Here is a 26171-nt window from a genome sequence, read left to right as displayed (position 1 = left end):
TTAAAATAGCTGAGGGTAATATAATGAATCAATAATTACCAACATTTGTATATAGTATAAATTATAGCCGGCTGCTGCCCGCTGCGCTTAAAAAGCAAGACCTCTATATTGCCGGGGTTGAGGGAGAGTTGTACACACATCCATGTGGAATAAGGACCTCTCTCTTTCCTTTTCCGTAAAGGTACTTTCTAGGACTGTTATGGGGATTAAAGGGTTAACGCATGCACACCCCGCCCCCCTTAGCTCAGTAGCTGGCATCTATTATTATTATTCTTAATACGCTTGCTATTAGAAATCCTTGGCTGATTACAACCGGTACTTTCCAGAGTCACAAGCTGCATAGACTCAAGAGACTCTGGAAGGATTATCTTTGGGTCACAGTCCTGACGTGGCCCCAAATTACCCATGGGACCTTAGGTTTGAAGATTTCATAAAATCTGTGCCTAATTCTAGACTCCCGGAATGTTTGCATTAACGCTGGGGGAACCTGAGAACATTTCCTGCTGGCCTAACCCAGACCCCCAAAGGTAAAGCTGCTCGAGGTCCTACAGCCCATATCCGCCAAACTCAGGCCTATAACATGGTATAGTTGGTTATAGTTTGCCCGTTAAAATTTTTGCTCTGACTTTCCAGGGATCTTTCTTGTTGTTATACAATATTTCAGCAGAAAGACTACAATATGGTACATTGGAACAAAGCCAGGCAAAAATCTTTAGGCTTTGGCTGGACACCTACAGACAAGGGAGAGAGGAACACTTCATTCCTGTCTGCTCCTTCAGAGAGTGAGCAAGCTGGTAATAGAGTAAACGGAGGGGCTGGGGGAACCATCAGGGCAAGTGTGATGATTGGATTAGCTGTGGCCCAGGGGAGACGAAGAAGCACGCTCCTTGGGATCCGGAGTGAAAGCATTCTACTCTCCGAAGTGAAAGCATTCTATTCTCCAGACGAGAGAAGCTACAAACGAAATGATTGAGTTTGAGATCAGGCTGCCCCTGGGGATTGTCCGTTTCACTCTAGCTCTAGCGCCCACTCCCTCCCTTCCTCAGGAGGGCACTGTGAGTGCCAAGAGGAGGAGAGGGAGGTTGTGGGCAGGAGAGGAGGAGATGGAGGTGTGGCAGTAATGGGCACTGGCTGGCAGTTCCATGGGGATAGAGAGGTTAAGGGGTGGAGGGGGCAAAGTAGAGAAAGCAAAACAGATTGGGTTAACAACCATTTATTGAGATATTTGTTGGAGGAAACAATAGATCACTTGCTACGTATTTTCTCACTCTGTCTTGGGGCAGGTGCACAATTATCTCCATCACAAAGATGAATGAAAAGAAACTCAGCAAGCTTAAGTCAGATTCACAAGGACTATTTGGATTGAAACCACGCCAGGAAGTTTCCAAAGCTATGATGAGCTCCTACCCACCAGTCCTTAGCCCTCAGCCCCTATGGAGAATTGGAAATATGTCTGTTTAAAGCTGGCAAACAGTGGGTGGACTAGGCTAGTGAGAGAGGAGCATGTATCTTGCTTGAGAGAAAAAGTTTACTGAGAGGTTGAAGAAAGTTCCAGAGAGTAGATGCAGTAGAATATAGCTTAGATCTCTCTCTAAGAAATAAAGGGATTCCTCAAACCATCCTTGGGGGAACCTGCTATGAGAAAAGGAGAAATGGGGACAGAGGGTAGCAAATTCCTGGGTCCGCACACCAGGGACAGTGATGGACTCTATAGTCATGCAGATGAAACTTAGTGCAAAACCCTGTGATGAGTCCTGTGAGAAACAAGTCCGTCACAGCCGGCTCTCCTTTTTAAGGAAGTTACAGTCTCCTGGAGGATAAGATATGCACATAAACACTAAACATAAAAGATACCTTAGAAAAAGTCACATCAAGCGTCATTGGCATTAAGTGGTGAGAGAAGTTACTTATGATGGGTTTACAAGGAAAAGCATCGTGGATGAGGTGGTATCTGAAGAATGGGTAGGATCTTGACCCAAGGAATTGGCAAGCATTCCAGCCAGAGAAAAGGGCTAGATGTTGGATAGTATGGAGTGTGTGTAAGGAGACTATGGGCAGTTTGGTTTGGCTTGACCATCAGTAAGGGGATAAGTGGGAGATGATGACAGAAAGATTAGGGTAAAAGTGAAGGACCTCGAAAGTCGCTTAATTTAGAGGCACTAGAGACTCACTAAAAATGTTTGAATAAGGGGATGCCATGGTAAATCCTTTGCTTAGGAAGATTATTCCTACTCTTCCTAATCTTTTGCAGCACTGGACAGGTAGAGGGAGAAGGCAGAGTGACGGAGGAGGCTCCCTCAACAGTTTTGAAATAGAGACAATAAGGTTCTAAACTAGAGTCATGGCACATGGGCTTCCTTTGCCTAGAACATGTTCCCCTTCTTTGTTTGTTTTACACCACTCATCCTTTAGATCTGTGCTTAAATGTCACTTCCTTAGGGAAGTCCTCAATTGCCCCAGACTAGATCAGGTCCCCCTGTAGAGGCCTTCATGCTCTCCTTTCCTCTGAATTACAGCAGGTATCACAACCATAATTAAAAGATTCCAAGTAATTAAATGATTCCACATAATTAAATGACGTGTGGTCGTTTGTCAGCATTCTGTCTTTTATAAGGCTGTAAGTTCCATGAGGCCAGAGCTGGGACTCTGCTTCCTATTGCTATATCTCCAGAGCCCAGTGTAGTTCCCGGCACATGGTAGATGTCTTACCAGCTTGTGAAATGAATAAAGAGAAGTAGTTTATGGTGGGGGATAAGATAGGTTTCAAGTACTGAGGTATTCGATTGGCCGGATATGGCAACTGATTGTGCAAGGGAGGGGAGAAGGCAAAGACAATGCCAAGGGTTAGAATCCACAGGTTTTTCCTGCAACTAAGTTCAGTTAATATGGGGAAAGGAAGAAAAGGGGGCTTGATGGGGTTACAATAAATTCGGTTTTGAAAACAACCTCCTAGAAGATCAGCCAGGTTTAAATGTCTAATAGGCATTTGAAAATAGAAGCCTGGAATTGGAGAGAAATTAGGGGGGAGGAGACATGGCGTTGCTCTCCTGTGGTCCTGGTTCTCTGTTCCTGCTTGCAATCATATGACTGGGTTTGTGGGAAGTCACAGCAATGTGACTGGATTTGGCCATTGAAATATGAGCCAAATATGTGTGTTTCTAGGTGGAAGCATTAAAGAGCTAGTGTAAGCTTCTCCATATGCTGTCTTGCTTCTGCTGTCACACCAACATCATTCCAAATGCTACGAGCTTCTCAGACATGGCCCTGAAGTGCGGATGAGGAGGTGAGCACCCTGCCAGCACGCAATGAACACATAGTATAAATGAAATAAACCTTTGATGTTTGAAGCCACCAAGATTTTGGAGGTTTTTGTTATAGAAGCATAATCTAATCTATCCTGATTGATGCAAGAACCATGTACATAAAGAAGTCATTCAGTCAATTCAGTACTTGTTTATGAGTGCTCACTCTGCCAGGCACTGTGTTAGGTGCTAGAGTACCATGATGAATGAGACAGGTATAGTTGAACAGGAGTTGGGGGTGAGAGGAACTAACATTAGGGAACTGGAAGAGGGCCCAGATAGTACGAGGCTCTGGGAAGTCCCTTAAGAACAGGAGAACACAGCAGGAGCTGTGGGAGAGCAGCCTGTGCCCTGTCTCAGGCTCTCAAGAGAACTGAAAGGGCAGGAAGAAGTGAGTGCTGGGGTGAGCTTTCTCAGGCTCGCTTCCCTAATGCGGTCCTTGACGGGTAGTTCTCGACCAGCGGCATTAGCATCGCCTGGGAACTTGGTAGAAAGGCAGAATCCCAAGCTCCACCCCAGACCTTCTGAACCAGGGGTGGCCCAGCTATCTCTTTTGTAAGAAGCCATCCAGGTGACTCTGATGCACATTTAAGTTTACCATTGCTCTGGGGCAGCTCTCAAAAGCATCTGTCAACTTCCTTAGAACAGAAGTGAAGTGCTCCTGAGGCTGCCAGAGGACCTAGCTGTGCTCTCGTCTAATGGCTGTGGTGAGAATTACTGTGAGTAATAAAGTCCTTGTGGTCAACTGAGAAGACAAGGCTCCAGGTGTGGTGGGTAAGGGCGGGTAAGGATGCTGATTTTAACAAAAGGTACCACTTCAAACCAGGAGCAGCTGCCGAGCTGCTTTGGAAATGGCCTATTGGGAGTCACAGATCATGTATCAGGCTGGGAGTCCTGACTGCCTGGAGGTTTCTGCTGTTTCCCATCATGAATCCTCTCAGGAGAGGGGGATCAGCCCATGGAAGAATGAAGAAGGAGACAGAGCTGGGAGAGGTCTGTGGTGTGACAGGCACCACTAGGCTTGCTCCTCCCAGGATCTCATTTAATCATCATAATTACTCAAGGAAGGTAGATGCATTGGTTCATGTACTTTATCAGATGAAGAGAGGAGGGGAGGCTTAGTGAGGTTAAGAAACTTGCCCACAGGGACAGATAATAAGCGGTGAGCAGGATTCACCAGGCCTAGGGATTCTACAACCATTGCTCGTTTCGGTTCTACTTGCCTCGAGTCTTTCAGTCTGTGGCTACCTGTGTACCTTAGGTAGGAGCTAAGCTGCATACTGAAGGACATATAGGTGTTAGCAAAGAAAAGAGAATGTGGAGGAACATTCTAGACACAGGGTAAATGTCTAGGAAGCAGCAAGTCTTGCTTGAATAATGTCAAGTGTTAAATATGCCAGTGTACCTTGAGCACAGAACATGAGAAGGTGTGTGTGAGATGAGGTGGTGGCAGTTAGGGAGATGCTAGGTCATGCAGGCCCATAGAGGATGTAAACAGTTCAGAGGATAACATGTGGGCAAAGTGGGTTATTTGTATGACAATCAATATTTCTAACTTAGTGTAGAGGGTCTGTTATATTCAGGACATGAGTTCCCTATTTCTCTCCGAACCTTATGTTGTGGCTCCTATACCAATTTAAAAAGGGGCCTGATGTCTCAATTAATCAATTCTCTATTAATAAAACTACTTCATAATAAAGTTATCGTGATAAAATCAATAGCAACAACAAAGAAATATTATACCTTACAGCAAATAAAACCCCCTGGATTGCATAAAAAGCAATTATTTAAAGAGGTAATTGCTATCATTTCTAGAAAACTGACTACAGGGCAGGCAGCACTTACTAAGTATAGGCAATTTACATGTAGCATTTCACTTATTCTTTATAATAACCCTATGAGATACATAGTGGTTTCCATATTTTAAAGGTAGGAACGTGAAACTCAGAGAGGTCAAGTCAATGTCTTAATCATCCAGCTAGATAATGGCAAGGCAAGGAGTCAAAACCAACTTTCTGCTCTGAGTGTCCAGGCTATGCCGCTGGTATTCTGTGAAAGCAGATAGCCCTGTGGATTTGCAGTTAGCAGGGGTGAAAAGGGAGGCAGTTCCTGGCATGGGACAGGATTGGGGGCTCTGATGCTGGACATCCGTCTATTTCTTTTTACTGCTATCTTAGTTCTGATCAACTTATGAGGAATTAATCCAGAGTTATCTGTCATGACTTTAATTATGTAGCTGTGGCACCTTTACAAAAATGAAAGGCCTCATAAACACCAAATGCTTTCATAAATGGGACTAAATATCAGAATTCAAAATTTTACAAATTTGAAAGGCCCTTAAATGCCCTGGGGTTTTCCTGGGTAATATCATTCTTTCAGTATAATCTGGTGTTGCTCCCAAAAAGTAGAGGAACAATTTGCTGTGAAGGACAAGCTGAAGTCTTAAATCTCTAGTGAAGTTTGTAGAAATAGACAGCATATGCCATCTCCCTTCCATTGCACAGCCTTTCCCCATTTGTTGGATTTGCTTCTGTGGTTTTGCTTTTCCTCTATGAATGGAGGAACATTCGTTCCTTTTATCTCACACAGAGCCATTGTATTTATACCCAGTCCCCAGAGTCTCCTCCTATACCTGAAGGTGTGATATCAGTTAGGATGGGCTAGGTTTTGCTGCAGTAACAAACAACTCCTAAACATTAGTGGCTTAAAACAACAAAGGTTATTTCTTGCTCATGACATAGTTTGTTATGGGTTAGCTGAGGGCTTTGTTCTATATCATCTTTCCTCAAAGTTATAATCTGATGGACACTCCACTGTCTGAAATGTTGCTGTCAATATGGCAGGGGAAAGGGAATGTGGCTAATATTTACTGACTCATATGTTCTTTCATGTGTCATTTCCACTCACTTTTCTACTCCTAACTCCAAGATATCCTACCGTCTGCCAGGTGGAGGGAAACCAGAAACATCACTGAACAGAACATACCCTAAGAAATAATAAAAATATTTTTTCAAACAAAAAGATAAAATTCTTTCTCTAAGATAATTCTGGTTACCTGAGAAAAAAAGACTCTAGTGGCTAAGAGAATGTGATTTTCTCATCTCATTACATGTATGATTAAATATCCAACATAGACTCTGCTTTTCTTTTTCTCAGAGGTGACCTGGGCATGCAGAGGAATGGAAGAAGGGAAAGGGTGGGAGTACCAGTATATGCCAGGCACTGTGCTAGGAACTCTACCTATGTTATCTCCCTTAGTCCTAACAACAAGGCAGGAAGGCCAATATTTTAAATTCTCTTTCATAATGAGGAAACTGAGGTGCAGAGAAGTTAAGTGTGTAGTGAAGAATCTTATCAAAAGAGAGATCTAGTCTTTATCTCAGATTCTGGCAAGATGTCACATGATGGTGTACGCTATACACCCTGACTGTTTCTTTTTGATACTCCAAACAAGATTTTATAACTTAAAACTATTTTCTCTATCAAATAGCACAGTTTTTGTAAATCAAAATTTATGGTTTTCTGTCATGAATTTCGAAGGTCCACTTAGAAACTCAAAAAGCCCAGAATCGGACTCTAAATTCTCTATAGTCTGCCTTCTCAGGCAGAAACCCACAGGCCTCAGCTGGCCCTCACCATACAGTTGTGGTGGGGAAAGGCGGAGAGTAAGAAAAAAGTCATTACGTGGTATGGAAAACAGCAGCTAATATATTGAAATTATAACCCCTCCCCCACCCCGACCCCGTGCTGCCCATGTCAGAAAACATTCCAAAGAAGCCAATTCTCTTTCCTACATCCTCCTGCAATGGCTCCTGTATCTATTGAGATATACAAAATGGTGAGATTCTGACCCAAGAGGTCACATCCAGAGATTATTCTCTTGATCTCACTCCTTAATGGACAGAAAGGTCTATAGAAATTGCCTGTTTTCTTAACTGTCCAATAGTATTTCTTATGAAAATAAGAATTTTCTCATAAAGGTGGGAATGGGATGAAGTTTTTCTAGAGAGTAGCATCATTTTTTTCCCTACCTTTTTTTCCCATTGAAATAAGGACAGTTATAAATTTTCAGAGTACCTTGTGTAGTTCATGTTTGAGAAGTTACAAGCCGATTCATTTGCAAACCCACATATTAGCATTCTATGGGGTTACATACTTTTATCCTCAGGCTCTTTAACCCAGTTAATTACTGCTTGTTGCTATTGATGTCAAGGTTAAGTCTTTAGTCTCCACAGGGCCTAATTACCTTAGCTATGTTCAGGCCCTTTCTAAAATACACGCATCTAGTCACCAGGGGGACCAGGCAGTGTAAATAGGTAGAGACATAAAATTTCTAGAGAAATTCAAGGCCTTTGTGAGGGAAGAGGCAAGAAGACACATGTTTTTCTTTCTAGAAGCCAAATAATAGAAATTTTGGAAAAATCATAATTACCTATTTTTTTGCTTTCCCCCAACATTTCAATATTAAACATATAGAAAAGTTGAAAGAATTAATTTAGTACCGATATATATACCGCCTAGATTCTGCCATTAATATTTTGCTGTCTTTGCTTTATCACATGTCTAAGTGTCTATCTGTCCCTCTATCTGTCCAGTAAGCGTATCTTATATTTTTGATGCATCTTCAACTTCCTCCATCTTCAAAGCCAGCACTGTAACGTCTTTAAATCTCTATCTGATCTCTGCTTCTATCATCACATCTTCTCTGACTCTGACCCTCCTTCTTCCCTCTTATAAGGTCCTTTGTGATTACAGTGGGTCTATTTGGATAATCCAGGATAATCTATCCATGTCAAGATCCTTAACTTAATCACATCTGCAATGATCCTTTTGCCAAGTAAGGTAACTACTAGTCTTCTTGGGCTGCTATAACAAAATACCATAGACAAGGGTCGCTTAAACAACAGAAATTTATTTTATTACAGTTCTAGAGGCTGGGAAGTCCAAGAGTGAGGTGCTGCTCAGTTTGGTTCTTGGTGAGAGTTCTTTCTGGTTTGCAGACATTTGCCTTCTCACAGTGCCCTCACATGGCTGAGAGAGTGAGCTCTCTGATGTCTCCTCTTATAAAGACATTAATCCAAATGGGTCAGGGCTCTACTCTATGATCTCATTTAACCTTAATTACCTCTTGTAGACTCCCTAATTTTCACCTGGCTGTAAGTCTTTAGAGAGTATGAAGAATGAAAAAGTTATGCATGCTGTAGTAGATAGAATATGCCACACCCCCTCATTCAATAAGATGCCCATGTCTTAAACTTCAGGACCTATAAATTCGTTACTGCTATGGACTAAATTGTATCCCCCCACAAAATTCACATATTGAAGCCCTAACCGAGCAGCCAGGGGTGCAGGGGGGTGAAATCCCAGTAAGTGTCAAAGTCCAGATGATCAACTGGATGCCTCTACTGCTGGCAGATCGAAAACATGAGGCTCGAGACTTGGCCACTGGTTGGGTTTAGCCAAGTGGAAATCACTGGATACACTGTTCTGCTGGTATGGTGCGGGAAATGCCTGGCTGGAGTGGCTTCAGGAGAGAAGGGGAAGAGAGGAACTGGAGTGGGTACTGTGAGTGGAGGAGAGAACACATTGAATAACTCTGATAGAAATAGGAGCAGAGAAAGGGGTGGTATCTGATGTTGGCTTCTTCATCATCATCGATTTTATATTATTTGTGAATATCAACTAACTCTTTTCATGAGCCCCAGAAAGTCGAGGAATAAAAGAAGGATAAACTCTAAAGAGTCTGAAAGGGCTTTGGTCCTAACCACCATAATTCAGTACAGACACTCCTGAAGGAATTCACATGGCACTGGCACTGAAGTCCTGAATTCTGATAGTGCCACCAGCACTCTTACCTTCTTCCTTCTTTCTGTCCTCCTCCCTTCTTTCTTTCTTTTCCATCTTGTTTTTTTCTTATTTATTCATTTTTTTTCCTTCTTTCATTCCACAAACACATATAAGACCCCACACCTTTGAAACTTGGATCCGCAAGAGGGATTAGTATGAATTAGCTAATAATAAAATTATTTTTCATTTCTTAGTAAAATTTTCCATTTTATCATCCTCTGTACATAAGAATGAAAATATTCTTAAATTTCAAAACCAGTCGTTTTATCTGCCCAAAGCACACTCCCTGATTTAGCTGCAGACATTCCTCTAAATAGTTTTGCATGCAAATGTCCCTATTACGTAGTTTTTAGAAGTATTTTTTGAAGAGCAAAGGCTGGGTAGCAATATGTAAATAATTTTTATTATGAATTTCATTCACTTAAAAAGATAATCCATTCTCTTTTTAGTTTTAAAACTGCCCTCAGAAGTGAATGAGGAAATTTCATGAATGCTTCCAATCTTTTTCAGGGCTTCACATTTCTGAATTTCATTTTTTCTTCATTTTCCCAAACTCCAGAATCTTCCTTTTCCCCATTCATATACCCACACTCTTCATTCTTTTATTTATTTATTTATTTTTTGCATTTCACTGTGACTTCTCCTTAGTCTCCTTGTGATATCTTTGTCCCAGGTGTGGCTAATAATGATACACATATTTAAGAAAACCGCTTAATATTGTTTTTTAATCACCCTATCTCTATTGGTTCTTTCCTGACTGTTCATTCTATGATTAGAACAATCTCATTCTCCCTTGCTAGGATAATTTTCTCACGTCTTATGATTTCCTCTTAGAAACTTAAAAATTAAAGCATTTCACCAAAAACTTATTGGTTTAAATAGAGAACTCAGAAAGATTTTTTTACAACCTTGATATTTACCTGTCTAAATGCTATCAAATGAGCACCTAGAACATATTTCAGTCTGGACACCACATCTTAAGAAGGACAAATTAAAGTATGCCAGTGACAAGTGATCAGAAGTTGGAAAGCCATGTCATGAAGACTGACTAACTGAAGGATTTTGGGATGTTTTGTTTAGAAATAAGGAAGTCTTGGGTGAGAGAGGGGCATGGGTAGTTAGAGGTGACAGACTAAGAGAGAATTTGGCTGGGACGAAGACTACTACCTGGGCCAATTTAGATGGTTGTCTCAGAAAGATACTGGTACTTGGGATGAGGGTGGGGGCAGTACCCTGAAAGGCACCCAGGGGAAAACTGGGTGTTATTAAGCTTGGCCATCAGTAGAAAGAGCACTCACCTTTGAGATGCATCTCATCCATTCCCACACCTACTTGACTATGGCTTTTACTACTTCTCCCAGTTAGACCTCAGAAGCAGAGGTGGTTAATGGTCTCAAAGGACTGAAGACAGGCCCATATGCAAAAATCATGGGGCAATTTAAGAAAACAAGTACTGTGAGAGCATAACAACAAAGACAACAACCTACAGTAGAAAGAGAAGACCTGTTGACAGATAGGAACAGGAATCTTAATCCTAAGTAAGACATTGCAGATATGAAACAAGAATTAGTAGTTTCGAAGGAAAGTCAACCAAAGATAATGGATATAAAACATGTAATTGCCAAAATAAAGAATGGGTTGAAGAGCTGAATGGCTGGCAAGTGGATAACATCTGAAAACTAACACATATGTGCACGAAGGTTCATGTATGTATGCAGCATCATAACCTGGTAGGGGGAAGATGGATTATTCATCAATGATCTCTAGAAACCTGGTTCACTATATGCAGAAAACTAAGATTAAATTTCCATCTTGTTCTATATACAAAAATAAACTTTAGATAGGTTAAAAGCCAAATATGAAAGAGAAATGTAAACGTCTATTAGAAGAAAATATAGAATTTTTTTGTGACATTGGAATGGAGAAGGAATTCTTAAGATGACAAAAAGTGAAAGCCATAAAAGAGATAACTAATGGAGTTAATGACACAAAAATTAAAGATTTCTGACACCGTAAACAAAGTTAACACATAGGTTATAGGTTAGAAGCAACAAAGTTGGAATAACTGACAAAGAAGTATTTTGAGTATACAGATAACTCCTGAAAATCAGATAAATAACAAAGAAAATAATAGGATATTGTAGCAGACTCTGCTGATGCCCTGCCCACATCCCTCAGCCCACCTCTGAGTTGACCTGCAACTGTGGTGGATGGTTGGTTCCCTGCATCACACAGCTTTCTACCTCAGTGTGGGAACCTCTCTCTTTATTGGCCTGAGTGTTCTCTCAGTGTACTGTGAGAACATGCTCAATTTAGATGTGCAAACTGAAAATGCTGGTGGTTGCATCTTCCCAGGGGCAGCCTCAACCAATTAGGACCAGAGGATAGTGTGTAAATATCCATCTTCCCCATTTCTTGGTGGAACAGTTTAGGGAAGTGTTCAACATAGTTTTTCAGGGAGTTCCCAGAAGGACTGAGCCTCAGTTGCCCACAGCAGCAACCTGATCATAACCCACCCTATTTCTCCCTTCCTTGTCTCGCTATCTTTACTCCCCTACTTGTGCTTCTGAATAAATGACATACACTTTAGTCTTTGTCTCAAGATCTGTTTTTCAAATTAGGATAGATATTTTAAGCATTGCACAGGAGAGGAAAGAGGAAAGGCTGAAAAGTATGGGAAGAGATGCTCAACTTCAGTCATCAGAAATGTAGGGAACTATGTAGGGAACTACCACTTTACTCTCAAAAGTTTGGCAAAAATGAAAAAATACGGATTTTATAAAATGCATGTGAGAATGTGGAGAAATAAAAACCCTATGCGCCACTAATGCAGCCATTCTGGAGAACAGTTCAGTGTGTAGCGGATTTGCACGTACGCACACCCTAAATCTCACAAATCCTCTCCTATGTACATGCCCCACACAAACTCTCACACACTCAATCCTACCAGGTCTACGAATCAAACCAATCTTCAGTGCTCCTGGTAATCCTACCATATTTCCCCAGTCCAACTCTTTCTTTTTAAACTTCCGTCCTCTAATACCTTCTCTTGCTTCCTCACATTTAGCCAATAACCTCACTTCTAATTGAACTGAGGACATAGAAACGATGGGACACCAAAATTTGACTTTAGGCATTCTGATTCCAAAACTCCCACTTAACCGCTGCACTAAATTTCCTTCAATGAACGATAAGGACTTGTTAAAGGTTTCTGAGCAGAATCACAACATAATGGACTTGGGATTTTAGCAAGATGGGTTTGTCAGAAGTGTGTAGAATGGCTTGCAGGGGACAGAGACTGGAGGCAGGGATTCTTAGTGGTGGAGAGTGTGTATATGTGTGTGTCGGGGGGATAATATCAGTGCAAGTTGACAGGAAACTTACTGGCATGCTGCCAGTGTGTTGGGGCGCGAAGAGACTGATGAAGCAGCCAATTAGGCAATCCTCAAGTTTGTACTGTGGCCCTACTCCATACTAGAAATTGGGCTAGGCTCTGGGGCCAGTGAGCTGAAAGATATAGACACAGGTAATTAACTAATAACAAGTGTGCAAACTACTGCCAGGTAAAAGGAATGTAGCAGCCCAACTTAAAACAGGAGAGAGGGGTGCTGTTTGTATGTAATTACATCTCTTCTTACTAAAATAAAAAAAAATATTATGCATGAAGTTGTCATAATATTTCATAACCTTAAAAATAATATTTTAAAAATTAATATTTCTCTCCATAACCCAAAGATATAATATTTGCCCTTAAAACACAGATATCCTTTTCAAGTTAATCATCTTTTATCTGAAAAAGCGAAGGTGGTTTACTAGTCATCTAATTGACAGATGTAACTAGGACTGTCAGAGATAATCTGATCCTGCATTGCACAATTACGTAGAAATGTAAGGTCGGTGTTTATGGATAACAAATATGTTATCTTCAAGTAGATTTTAGAAGTCAGAATGAGTAGATATTTTAACTGGAAGATCGAAGATGCAAATTAGGAAAATCCATCCCCAGGTAGAGGTTGCCCAAGGTGTAGCAATTTTTATAAATATTTATATACTCACATGAAACATACTTCATTTGCCTTACTTAGTAGGTTATTTGAATCCCTTAGACATCCTTTTATTCGTACAACGTAAAGGCACCGCTGTCAAAATGACTATCATATCTGATGCCTATGCAAGCATTTGTCTTCTGTTTTTTAATGCAGGGATGCTTATGAAATAGATGTCTTCCTAGAAAGGAAGACATGCTTAAATGACTTGTTATTAATGAGAATCAAACGTGCTCAGCCACCATCTTCTCTCCCCAAGATATTACGGAATCTCTTCCTGGTTCTTCTAGTGCCCCTCCCTTTATCCAGCACATCCAGAATGAGCTTTCGACCAGTAGGTCTGATTATATCACCTACCCACCTTAATATCTTTTATCGGCCTCTTATTGACCTGAATTACCTGGGAGTCCCTTATAATCTGGTTGCTGCCTCTTACTACCCTTCACTGCTGTACTGCTTTATCACTCTGTACTTCAACCCCAATCATCTCTTAATTTGCCCATGCGTCCTTCCACCTCAGGGCTTTTACACAACTGTTGCCTTCTTCTTGAAATGATTGTTCTCCCCTCACCCTCAACTCTCATTCTCCTGCTCATGTTTTAGTTCTCAGCTCAAAGTTCACTTCATTCATATATCTGTCACTTACTGTGTGCCAGGCAACCTTCTGAGCGAAGAGAAAAAGTTTGTTCTCTCATGAGCTGATATACTAGTAGGGGGAGGCACAAAATAAATAAATGTGAAAATATGTACTATGTCATAAGGCTAGATGTGCTCAGAATTAAAATAAAGTGCAGTAAGGAGGGAGAAGCCAAGGTGGGGAAGGGATTGTTCCTTTAGACTGGTGGACAGGGAAGGTGTCTCTGCTAGGGGGACATTTGAGCAGACACAGGAAGGATTGAGGGAGTGAACAGCAGGTGCAAAGGTCCTGGAAGTAGGAATGCTCTTGGCTTGTTCAAGGAACAGCAAGGAAGCCAAAGTGGCTGGAGCATGGTGAGCAGCAAGGAGGAGAGCAAGGGAGATGAGGTCTTTGAGGTAACCGAAAATGGCTCCAGGTTATGGAGGACCTTGCAGGCCATGATAGGAATTCTGAAATTCCCCTACGTGTTAAGGGGAGCTACTGCAGATGTCTGAGCAGACAAGTAAAATTATTAGATTTTTGTTTTTGAAGGTTCCCTCTGGCTTCAGTATGGAGACTATACAAGAATAGAAGCTGGGAGCCAGGGGAGAACCTAGAGGGTACTTACAGGTGAGAGATGATGGTGAGTGGGACAGGGGTGAGGGGGTGCAGAAAAGTGATCAGATTCTAAATGTATTTCAAAGGTATAGCAGACAGCCTTCTCTCAACCCCTCCCCCAAACTAGGTTAGATCTCTTTGTTGTATTTTCTCATTGAATCGTTGGCTTGGCATTCATTCAAATGGTAATTATACGTTCTTTGTTAGATTATGTGGTGGGATAACATTTGGAACTATTAATGGATACTTTTTGCCCAGGGAGAGAATGGACCTCTCAGGAAAAGGAATCTTCTCCTACATTTCGAGGTTTTAAAGTTTAAGCACTGCCTGGAAGAACCTGACAAAAATAATAGGTTTGCAAGAGTACATGATAAGGACCAGCAAGGCCTCTTACCTTTAGAATAAACAAAAGACTAACAGGTTAGCAGCTAGGGAGTGAGGAGAGATGGAAAAGGTAAGAGAGCAACAATCGCAGTGGGTCCCTGAGACCAGGCTTGTGCCCTGTTCCTTCTAAGCCAATGCCTGGGGGAAGGGAGGGAGCAGAATTTCCATTTGGGGTTTATGAAATCTCATTATAGATGAGAACTTCGCCTGGAACAAAATTCTGAGCCTTGGCCTGGTCCCTGAGAAGAAGCATCTACATGGTGTGAATAAGCAGATAGGTAGGGCCTAAGGTGGCCTCTCAAAGGTATGGCAGAATCTAGGAGAAGCATACGATCCTATTTGTCTGCAGTGTGATGGCAATGTTCTATATCTGTGCAGTCACATATGGTGGCCCTAGCCACGTGTGGCTACTGAGCATTTGAAATGTGGTTAGTGTGACTGAGGAACTAAATTTTTATTTTTTTAATTTTAAATAATTTTAAATATCCACATTTAGTTATTGGCTACTGCACTGAACAGTGCAGTTCGAGATGAGGCATAGAAGTAGAAGTAGATAACTCCACAGTTTTTCCTGGTCCTGTATGTCAGGAGAACTGCAGATGGTTCTTTCTGTATGATAAGTTCCTGGAAGTCACTGAGACAGCTGAGCCCAGGAGCTGTAGTCAGAAATGTGGGACCCAGATGAAATAAATATGTCTCCACAGATAGAAGTATAGGAAGGCGATGGCTGAAACCAGTGCCCACTTCTAGCAATATCTTCCCCCAATGCCCCTTAGAAACAACTGCAGGGAAAAGCAGGAGACCTACCTGTATTGATGAAATTAAGTTTCCACTGCCTGGCAAAATAAGGCCTCTTAATAAAAAATTAAAGTGAATTGCAAAGACTATGGAGAGACATATCGTGCACACTTCTGAATGTAATTATAACACAGATCTATAGATCTCTCTCTATATATCTCTATCTATATGCTATTTATAATCAGTGTCTATCTGCCTAACTGAATGATAAGCTCCTTTGGAACAGGTGTATCGGTAAAGAAATGTTTTTGGCTACAAGAAAAAGGAAACATGACCACAGAAATGTAAAGAATTTGAAGTCTGTGTTTTCCACATAACAAGAAGTTTGGTAGTGAGCAGTTGCTTAAATTGGTTCACTGCTTGGTAATGGCAGAGATGATATATCTATTATTTTCTTCCTGTCTCTGTTGTTTTCCCTCATGATTGCCACTTCTCCAGCCATCATGTATGCATTCAAAGAAGGGAGAAAGGGAAAGTATGGCTCAATGTGTATCTATCTCCCTTTATTAGAAACTTATGGCTTTTCTTGAAGTTCTGCAGCAGATTTTATATCTCACTGGCTGGAACTAAGACAGAGGCAGGCTGGGAATGCCAGGAAGAGAATTGTCATGATTGTCACAGACCGATAATGACTCATCAGTGGTGGCTGCATACATTGCTGCCCGGAACAAAACTGGGGTCTGTCAGCAAGGAAGAAGGGGGTCACTAAGAGTGTAAGTGAAAGTGGGGATAATGACTGTGTTTACATGTTCAGCACTCAGCACCATGTATACCTTAAATGGGAATTCGGTTCTAAAGCCAGGACTAAAGGCAAACATTGCATAGAGTTAAAACTGCCCTTGAATGTTCCCTCAGGAGTTTGCCATGTTGGAGGCCAAAATGCCATATTTGGAAGCCCATACTGTCTTTGTAACCCCAACATTGGAACAGGTCACCACTTCAGCAAATGAAGTAGCTAGATTGTGTTAGGGGCTGAGTGTTTAAACAGTAGGATCGTTAATAGGATCACGCTCAATGCAGCAAGATACTTTTATTCTGAGAGGCACAGGGACTCCCTCATCCCAAGCTCATTAAATAAACCGGTGGGTAGAAATGTGCTCACTATTTAAATAATTGTCCATATACTACGTCCACATGCTGTGAAGTATATAGTATAGAGGATGCTTAAGAGCCTGTCCGCTGGAGACAGAACAGACTGCCTGTGTTCGAAGGTCTGCTCCATCACTGACTAGGTAGGTAGTGCTGTAACCTTGGGGAAATTACTTAACCTCCATGTGGCTCAGTTCTCTGTCTGTGAAATGAGGATAATAATGCACCAACCTTGGAGAGGTTGTAGTGAGAATAACATTTACCTGTATTAAATGAGTTAATACAGGTAAAAACCTGTATGTCTGGTCCATGACAAGTGCCACAGAAGGTTTAGCTATTTTTATTGTTGTTATTTCATATGTTAAACAAAACATTTCATGGCCGATAGCTTTTCTAAAAGAAAGAGTTTATTGAGCCATATGCTAGTCAGAAGAAGGACCAGGTCCTGGGGCATGTGGTCTTCAGCACTGGCAGCAGGGCTAGATGGAGAAGACAACATGTGTACCATCCTGGGACTGATGGGACTCTGATACAAACATTTTGTAGAAGAAAGATGTAAGTTGTTTTGAATTTACATTGGTTATAGATAAAGGGGGTGGGAGAAGGTCAAGTTCTGGGAGAGGTGCATTGTCCGTAAGGAAGAAGTGTTTGCTCTTTTGGATTGGTTGTGGGCAAGAGTATGGAAAGATCATGTGTAAGCAAGACGCTATGGCTCCTGGTGGTGGCTATTCTCCCTAGATAATTGTGGAAATAGCTACTTGGAAGTCAATTCCTTTAGGAACGTTATCAGTCTTTTGTTGCTTCGGCAGCAGTTAACCAATTAACCTCTCTTGCCCCTTCCTTCTGCTCTCCAGCCTGCTATCATTCAATTTAGGACATTTCAGAATTTTCTCTTTGTCATATAGTTGTGCTAACTCCTGTTCAATGTGCATGTGATGCTCCTACTTCCAAGTGAAAGGCAGTCGATATATATTTGTTAAAATAATAAATAAATTAGAATATTTAAAGTACTTTATAAATGATTAATATTCAATCAGCAGAGGTTCATAACACTGTCACTTTAGTACCTTTGAACCTTAATTATCAGGTCTTAGGTGAAGGAATACAGACATGCACTGCAGGTTTTGAGGAAGTGCTTCCTGTCATGGAAGGTATTTAAAGGAAAATTGAATCTAATCCTTGGTAAAGCAAATATTAATTACGCAGTGGTCTGTGTAAATATTAGGGATTTAAATCATTTAACTCCTCCATGCGTTGGCCAAATGAAAGAATTGGACTAAGAGTAATTTACAAGTGGATTCCTTAAATAAATAGTTGTCCTTAAATAAATGTGGGAAACCTAAGGTGAAGTTAAAGAGTTTCTTACTGTCTCTTTTTTCTCTCTTGCATTTCTCAGAACCTCTGAGGTTATTTTGTGTTGTAAATCTGTGAAAGAATAGAATGAAGTATTTTACAAACTTGTTTGATGAACTTTTTTTTTTTAATTGCCAAGGGTCATCTGCAAATCTACTGTTCTATAAATGCTGCATGCCTCTGAGGTTCTTCATCCATCTAACTCTAATATTCTCTCCATGTCTTATGAAGGTCATTAGGGCTGAGGTTACTTTTAACCCACAATTATATAGTTCAAATCCCTGATTGACTTGTAAATGTCCGCACTAGGACTGGGCTTCTCATCTTTGCCTGTACATTGGAATCACCTGGGGAGATTTAAAAAATACTGATCCTCAGGCTGCATCCCCAGAGATCCTAATTTAGATGGTCTCGGTGCCCCCTAGGCCTTATGTTTTTAAAAGCTCTCCAAGTGATTTCTAATATTCAGCCATAGTTGAGAACCACTAGGCTAGGAGAAGGTTCCTCAACTAGGACAAGTAATAACCAGGGTTAGAAATGCAAAGGACCATAGAGTTTGGATGGGAAAAAAAAAAACAAAGACAGAAACAAGAGACATGTGGCGAGGATGATGATTAAGATCCTAGAGGTAGCATGGGGTTAAGTTATGTGACAGAAGAGATGAGAATGGCTGACAGGTGATGGAGGCTGGTGTGCCCATCATGGATGGGGCTACATTTATACATATGTGTCCTTAGGACAGCAACTGGAAGAGTTCATGCCCCTTTAAAGACCAAGAACCAACACAAAACAAAATAGAAATATTGAAACCAAAAGCCAGTAGCCTAGTCTGAAATGATGGAAGCAGACCATGTTAGCCAGAAGGTCCCCAACTTCAGGGTCAGGGTCACACTGAGGAGACTTCCCTCAGGCAAAACTCAGAGAAAGTCTTTGCATTATAGCTGAATTGACTGTCTCATGAGAGATCTTATTTGCAATTTGTCTCAACTGAAGCCATTGTGCATCTTGTTTCCTAAAACTGCTGCACAGTTTATGGGCTGTGAAACCATCTCTCATAATTCATGTATGTGTGGCCTACTGGGCCTCGCCTGGACCTAGGAGGAAAAAAGAGGAAGCCAGAAGCGAGTGGACTAGGGCTTCACTTGCAAGTCTCACTCAACTGTAGGATGAGCCCAGCAGGAGGTGACAAACTATCCAAACCTGTGTCCATAAGAGAAGAGTAGCTCAAATCCATTTAGACTGGTACTGAGTACATCCAGTGGAGAAAACATGGCCTGAGATGTTTCTCAACCAAGGCGGGGCAAATCTGTGCAAGCTGTCCTACATTGCCCACTCTGGCAAGTTTGGCAGACATTACTAATTGATCATGGTGCAATTTCATGATGAGCTTAGGCATGGCCGTGGGATGCTTCACAAGACGGAGCTCCAAACAGCTGCCACCAAATGATCAGTTAGCACTTAATTACCATCCCACGTTTGGGCTTATTTCTGCTCAGAGTGATGGGTGGCATCACTGTGGTAGACATTAAGATTCCATTTATTTATTCAATCATCTTGATATTGAAAAGATAGAAATCTGTGCCTAACATTGTTGTAGGCATTGGGGATAAAATAGTGAATAAAACAGACATAGTCCCTACACATTAAACAAACACAAACATATAACTACAAATTGTAGTGAATGCTATTGAGGCTTTTAGGAGGCTAATAACACTCTCCCCCTCCTCCTTTTTAGAAACTAAGAGTTAGGCAACAGAAGTCAAGGAGATGAAAATAAAAATATTTTGATAAGAAGAATGTGACCCCAATATGGCCAACTGGGTTTGTTAATGTACCTTCCTAAATTAGACTTATCACCCCTCTCCCTGAAAACCTCAGGTCACAGGGGCTGAACCTGTCCCATCAATCTTACCTTATAGGCTTAGAAGAATTCAGGCCAGCAATCCATTCAGCAGGGAGGGACCAAGCCAAGCATGCCCAGTTCCTTCTCCCAAACCCACCTATCAGAAGAGTCATTGCTTTTCTGCTAGGGGTAGGGCAAGAGATAGTAGTGTTTCTCTAGTTTCTCTTACTTAGAAATACAAGGAATGTGGAATAAGTGATTTCTCACCCTTCTACTCCCCACAAGAGCTATATGGGAAAGTAAAAGACACAATAAACACTTAGAGGATTTCTCAATTAGAATCTAAATGTTAGAAAGGCTTCTTTGGTGAGACACTTAAAATGATCCCCAAGCAGTTTGATTATAGAACCCAAACTATTTACCTTCATGAACTAAATCCCACAGGGCTTAATGTTAAGTTGGGTTTTTTCTTAAGAGCAATGGCACACTGTTGAAGAGTTTAAGCAGGGGAGTGACGTGATTAGTTAGTATTTTCAAAAACTAACTTGGCCATTGATGAAGACTGAAGGCAGACGAGAGAGAAGGCTGTAAGAATTAGCCAATTAAAATACAGGATGCTCAGGTGAATTTGAAATTCAAGTCAACAACAAATAAGCATGTCTCAAATATTGTATGTGACATACTTATACTAAAAAAATGGTTTGGTGTTTATCTCCAATCAATGTTTATCTATTTGTCCCATTTTAATTTGGACTTCAATATATTATTTGGTAATTCTAGCAAGAGAGGAAGATGCAGAGAAACCAGTTCCGATGCCATTGCAGGAGTTGGTGATGGTGGAGATAGAGAGATGGGGTATATGCCACTCTTGTTTTAGAAGTAGACTCTTGGTTATAGATTGATGCAGTGAGGGAGAGAGTCTGGAGTCAAGGGTGACTCAAATTCTGGGTGAGCCATTGGATGGACGGAGGTACCAATATAGCTAATGTCACAGAATGGAAGTAACATTAGTTTTGATATTTCAGTCTGCTACTTTCTTGTGGTAAAGCTGTGCACCCTATGTACTCGTGCTTATTATAATATTTACTTGTTATTAACTGATTTCAACATAATCTGGTATTGAATCTGAGACAGAGGGAAAGGGCCTATGTACTGTCAAATAAAAGTAGCATAAACACTGTGCAGTACTAGCATTGCTGTACCTAATATGACATTCCGTGTTGCTGAGAAAATTATTAAAAGCCTCTAGGCCCATGTAACAATAAAATTAGTCCATAGGTTAGAGGAACACAATGTTCTGGTCTCTGACTGTGCAACTCTGGGCAACTCCCTTAACACCTCCTCGATTATATAAAGTGTGATATAAATATAGCCTGTCCTGTTACATGGCTGTTGTGAATATTGTGTGAATTACAAATATGAAAGATCTTTTCTTAATATTCAAATTCTGTTGTGGACAGAAGGTTTGTGTCCTCCTCAAATTCATATGTCAGAGCTCCAACCCCCAGTGCTGTGGTATTTGAAGATGAGGACTTTGGAAAGTAATTAAGGTTACATGAGGTCATGTAGGTGGGGCCCTCATGATGAGGTTGATACTCTTATGAGAAGAGAAAGATCTCTCTCTCCCTCTGCACACACACACACACACACACACACACACACACACGCATGCACGCGCGCACGCGCCACGACGCACAGAGTAAATGCCATCTGAGGATACAGTAAGAAGGTAACTGCAAGTCAAGAAGAGAGCTCTCGTCGGAACATAACTATGCAGGCACCCTGATCTCAGTCTTCTAGCCTACGGAAATGTGAAAATTAAATTTCTGTTGTTTAAACCACACAATCCATGTTATTTTGTTATGGCATAAAATAGGTACTGTTACTTTTACAAAAGTAATCAGGTATAAGCAAGCAAAAATTTTAACAGCAAAGCAAAATCTTTTGCTATTTTTAGTCTGCCGGTATATATTCTGAATCTGTAAGCTAGGCCACCTTTCACATATGGTCGCAGGTCTCCAGTCTTAGGGTAAATTATATTGTGTGTATTTTCTTGACTTTTCCTTTTCCACCAACCAAACACATTCATTAAGGGCAGCCTTGCAAAGATGTCACAAAAGGTTTAAGTGTTTGAGGAAGGGGAAGGGAAACTTGGTTGCTAGGAAACCATGGAGCCAGTCTAGCTCAACAGCCACTAGCTGCTTGGAGGCTGTGTATAGTGTGCTGACTGCATGTATGTGAGCACCAGGGGCATTTCTCTTTTAACGATGACTAGAAAACTGGAGCACCCAGCATCCCATTCGGAAATCCAGCTTTGACATCAGATGTAAAAAAATGCTGAATAACGTACTGAATCAGTAAGGCTTTCCATTACTAGAAACAGAAACCCAATTCTGAAAAAGGGAATTTGTTCTCTAACTGGAAAGTCCAGGAGAGGATACTGCTTCAGGCAAGGCTGAATCTCTGTGACTTGAATGACATCATTAGCTCATTTTTATCTCTTTTTCTCTGTGCAGTGGTCTCATTCTCACTTATTTTATTTTTCTGCCTCTAAGTGGGCTCCCTGCAAGTGGTGGGGAAGAGGTAGTCTGGGTTTAGAGAGTTTCAGATTCCTATGTCTCAGGGAAATACCCCCAGATGAAGAAAGATCTTCTCTTTCCCACAATCTTTGTAAAAAATGCAATGGACGAAATATGATTAGCTCTGCTTGCGTAACAGGCTCTCCCGTCGGACTGATTACCATGGCCGAAGTAGCAGGGTACTCTGATTTGCAGCCCCACCAGAACCATATGGAACAGGGAAAAGCAATCTCCCAAAGAAAAAATGGAATTCTGTTACATGAAAATGAGGGAGTGGAAGTGGCAGGTCAAAATAGCAGATATCCACTGCAATACTTGAAAAGATATCTATAGTTCTCTGTGACTTTGTCTACATGGGAACTTTTGTAAAAATTACTTATGAAGGATACCCACTGGAACATTATTTGTAATAAAGAAAAACTGGAAACAACCCCAATGTACATCCATAGAGAAGTGGTATAATAAATTGTTATATTCTTACAGTATAATACTAAATAGTAATTAAAAAGAGGGAAGTAGAGTTATATTTACATACTTAAAAATATGGCTTTGATATGTATTAAGAGAAAAACAAGTTGCAAAACAGTTGCAAAATGAAAATTTTACAGTATGTAACACTATGAAAAATGTACAATTTTGTAAAAAATTAATATTGAGAGAAATAACTCTATCATCATATGCCCTCCCAAATTACCAGTGGCTCTCTTGTAAGAAGTCACTAGAACACACTTATTTGTGTTATAAACTCTTGAAAGTATGATATTTTACATGAACTTGTATTTTATGGTTAAAAAACAAAAAGGATGAAATTTAAAAAATCAGTATGAGCATTAAAAAATAACAGCTTTATTGATATATAACACACATATCCTTTTACAGTAAACAGTTCAGTGCTTTTTAGTATATCAGAGTTGTGCAAACATCACTACCTAATTTCGGCACATTTTCGTCGTCCCCCAAATAAACTCCAAAGCCGTTAGCAATGACTACCCATTCTCCCCTCCTGCACAGCACCTGGAAGACATTAATCTCCTTTCTGTTCCCATAGATTCCATTCGTAGGTATTTCCTACATTGTGTGGTCTTTTGTGTCTGGCTTCTTTCACATATCAGTACTTTGTTCTTTTTTTATTGCGGATTAATAGTCAATTGTATGGATGCACCACATTTTTGTCCATTCGTCGATTGACGGACATTTGGATTTATTCTCTTTTTGGCTATTATGAATAATGCTGCTGTGAACATTCATGTATAGGTTTTTGTGTAGACATGTTTTCAGTTCTCTTGGGTATATATCTAGGAGTGAAATTGCTAGATGATATGGTAACTCAATGTTTAACTTTTTGAGGAACTACCAAAATGTTTTTCATAGCAGCTCTTCTATTTTACATTCCATTTTATGGTTCTTACATATTTTACAGCAATGTGTATGGGTCAAATATTTTCACATCCTTGGCAACACTTGTTATAGTCTTTTTTTTTTTTTTAATTTTAGCCATCCTATTGGGACGTGGTATCTCATTGTGGTTTTGATTTCCATTTCCCTAATGATTAATGATGTTGAATATCTTTTCATGAACTTATTGACATTTTTATGTCTTCTTAGGAGAAATGCTCATCTATATTCTTTGCCCATTTTAAAAATTAGGTTATTTGTCACTTCATTGTTGAATTGTAAGTGTTCTTTTTATACTCTGTATACAGGTACAATATTGTCACTTATTCTTTGGCTTTTCTTATCGCTTTCTTGATGGTATACTTTGTTTTTCTTTTTGCCTCTTGCACTTTTGGTGATAGCGAAAAAAAACCACTGGCTCATGCAAGATCATGAAAATTTACACCTATGTTTTATTCTAAGAATTTTAAGGAGATGCAGTGATAGTTCATAATGGTTTTGATTTGCGTTTCTCTAATAACTAATGACATTGAGCATGTTTTTGTGTATTTGTTGACCATTGTATATCTTCTTTAAAGAAATGTCTATTCAAGTCTTTTGCCCATTTTTAAATTGGGTTATTTTTCTTTTCATTGCATTATAGAAGTACTTTATGTGTTCTAGATATTAAGTTTTTATCAAATACATAATTTGCAAATTTTCTCCATTTATGCATTATCTTTTCACTCACTTGATAGTGTCCTTTGATACACAAAAAATTTAAGTTTTTATAAAGTATGACTTACCTATTTTTTTCTTTTGGTGCTTGTGCTTTTGGTTTCATAGCTAAGAAACCATTGTCAAATCGAAGATCCTGGGGATTTATAATATGTGTTTTAAGAGTTTTATAGTTTTAGCACTTATATTTACTCTTTTACCCCTTTTGAGTGGATTTTTATAGATGGTATATGGTAAAGACTCAACTTTATTCTTTTGCATGTGGAATTCCAATTGTCCCAGCATCGTTTGTTGAAGAACATTAAGCACTTTTTGAAAATATGGTTTTGGTGGTTGCATAATATTCGATAGTGTATCCTTATTTCATTATTCATTCCTTCCTCATTTTGTGGTGTTCCTAATATGCATATAATTTACTCCTTGCTCACATCTTTAGAGAAATGGCCCAGCTCGGAGCCCAAGAAAAAGAAACCCCTGGAGAACTCATGATTATTGCCTTTGAGCATGACTGATGGGATCACAAGCAGGCATTCAGCCAAAGCTGAGCCTATTAGATCTTTCCTTTGGGAATTTGACATTGGAGTACTAAGACTGTGCCAGTTAGATTTGTGGAAATGAGTTTAAAGGTATTGTAAACTCTGTGGATTGAGATTAGTATGATGAACTCTGTATGAAGGGGACAAAAGAAGCTGGCTATAAAAATAGGAAAAAAAATGATGCAGATACCATTAAAATAGAGACTATGAGAAATAGAGAGGTTTGCTGTTGGTAACTGTCCAGTTCTCATGAAGTTCATAAGATTCTCCCCTTCCCTTATTTCTTTTCTTTTCTAGAATTTATTTGAGTGGATTTCTGCTCCTTTGCAAACATACTTTCCCTAAAAGAAGTCTTGTATTTGTTAGGAATCTTGATGGCAAGAGACAGAAAACAACTGGGCTAAGCCTAAAAGGGACTCTTGATGGCTCATATATCCAGAAAGTCCAGGGCATAGCTTGATCTAGGAGGTAAAAAATGTCATTTTGACCTGGTTCTCTCTATCTTTCCACTTACCCTCTGTGATGTTTATTTAATTACCATCCTTTTAGGAGCTTTGTCTTCAATCACTCTATTAACAGTCTCAAAAGAAGGAAGGAACTCCTTCTTGTACCTCCTGTGCAAGTCTGGGATTCACTCTGATTGTGACCATATTGTGTGAGTCATGATCCAACCCTGAGCCAGTCCCAGGGGTATCTGGTGCCAGGTCTGAGTCATATGTCTACTCCTGGTGTAGGGGGAAACCTCATTGGAACCACATTGACTAAAAATGAGGAGGGAAGTTTTCAGAATGGAAATTCTGGATTCTGTTATGAAATAAAAGGAGGAACAGATGCTGAGTAGCCAAAGAAACAATGGAAGTCCAACACAGGCATTTAGATTAATTCTTATATTTCACTATTACGTATGTGAACATCCGTGTACGTAAATATTTGTTGATATCTCTCAGTGTTTTTTTAGGATATCGTTTTAGCTCTATTGCTGCATTACAAACTACCCCAAACTTACAACAGTGACTTATTTCTCACTGTGCTGTAGGTTGACTGGGCT

The 26171-nt window shown here is 40.2% G+C and overlaps 1 long non-coding RNA gene across 1 annotated transcript in view; it reads left to right on the top strand.

Moving 5' to 3' along the window:
- The first annotated feature begins 3543 nt into the window (after window positions 1-3543).
- Window positions 3544-26171, top strand: part of LOC120582045 (uncharacterized) — a 49979-nt gene continuing 27351 nt past the window's right edge. Inside the window, exon 1 of the long non-coding RNA XR_005647442.1 lies at window positions 3544-4021. This is a non-coding gene — a long non-coding RNA (uncharacterized LOC120582045). The remainder of the gene's footprint in view (window positions 4022-26171) is intronic.

This window comes from Pteropus medius, unplaced genomic scaffold, assembly GCF_902729225.1.
Source record: "Pteropus medius unplaced genomic scaffold, Ma_sr-lr_union100, whole genome shotgun sequence".
Taxonomy (NCBI): domain Eukaryota; kingdom Metazoa; phylum Chordata; class Mammalia; order Chiroptera; family Pteropodidae; genus Pteropus; species Pteropus medius.
This window is presented reverse-complemented; position numbering and strand designations above follow the sequence as displayed.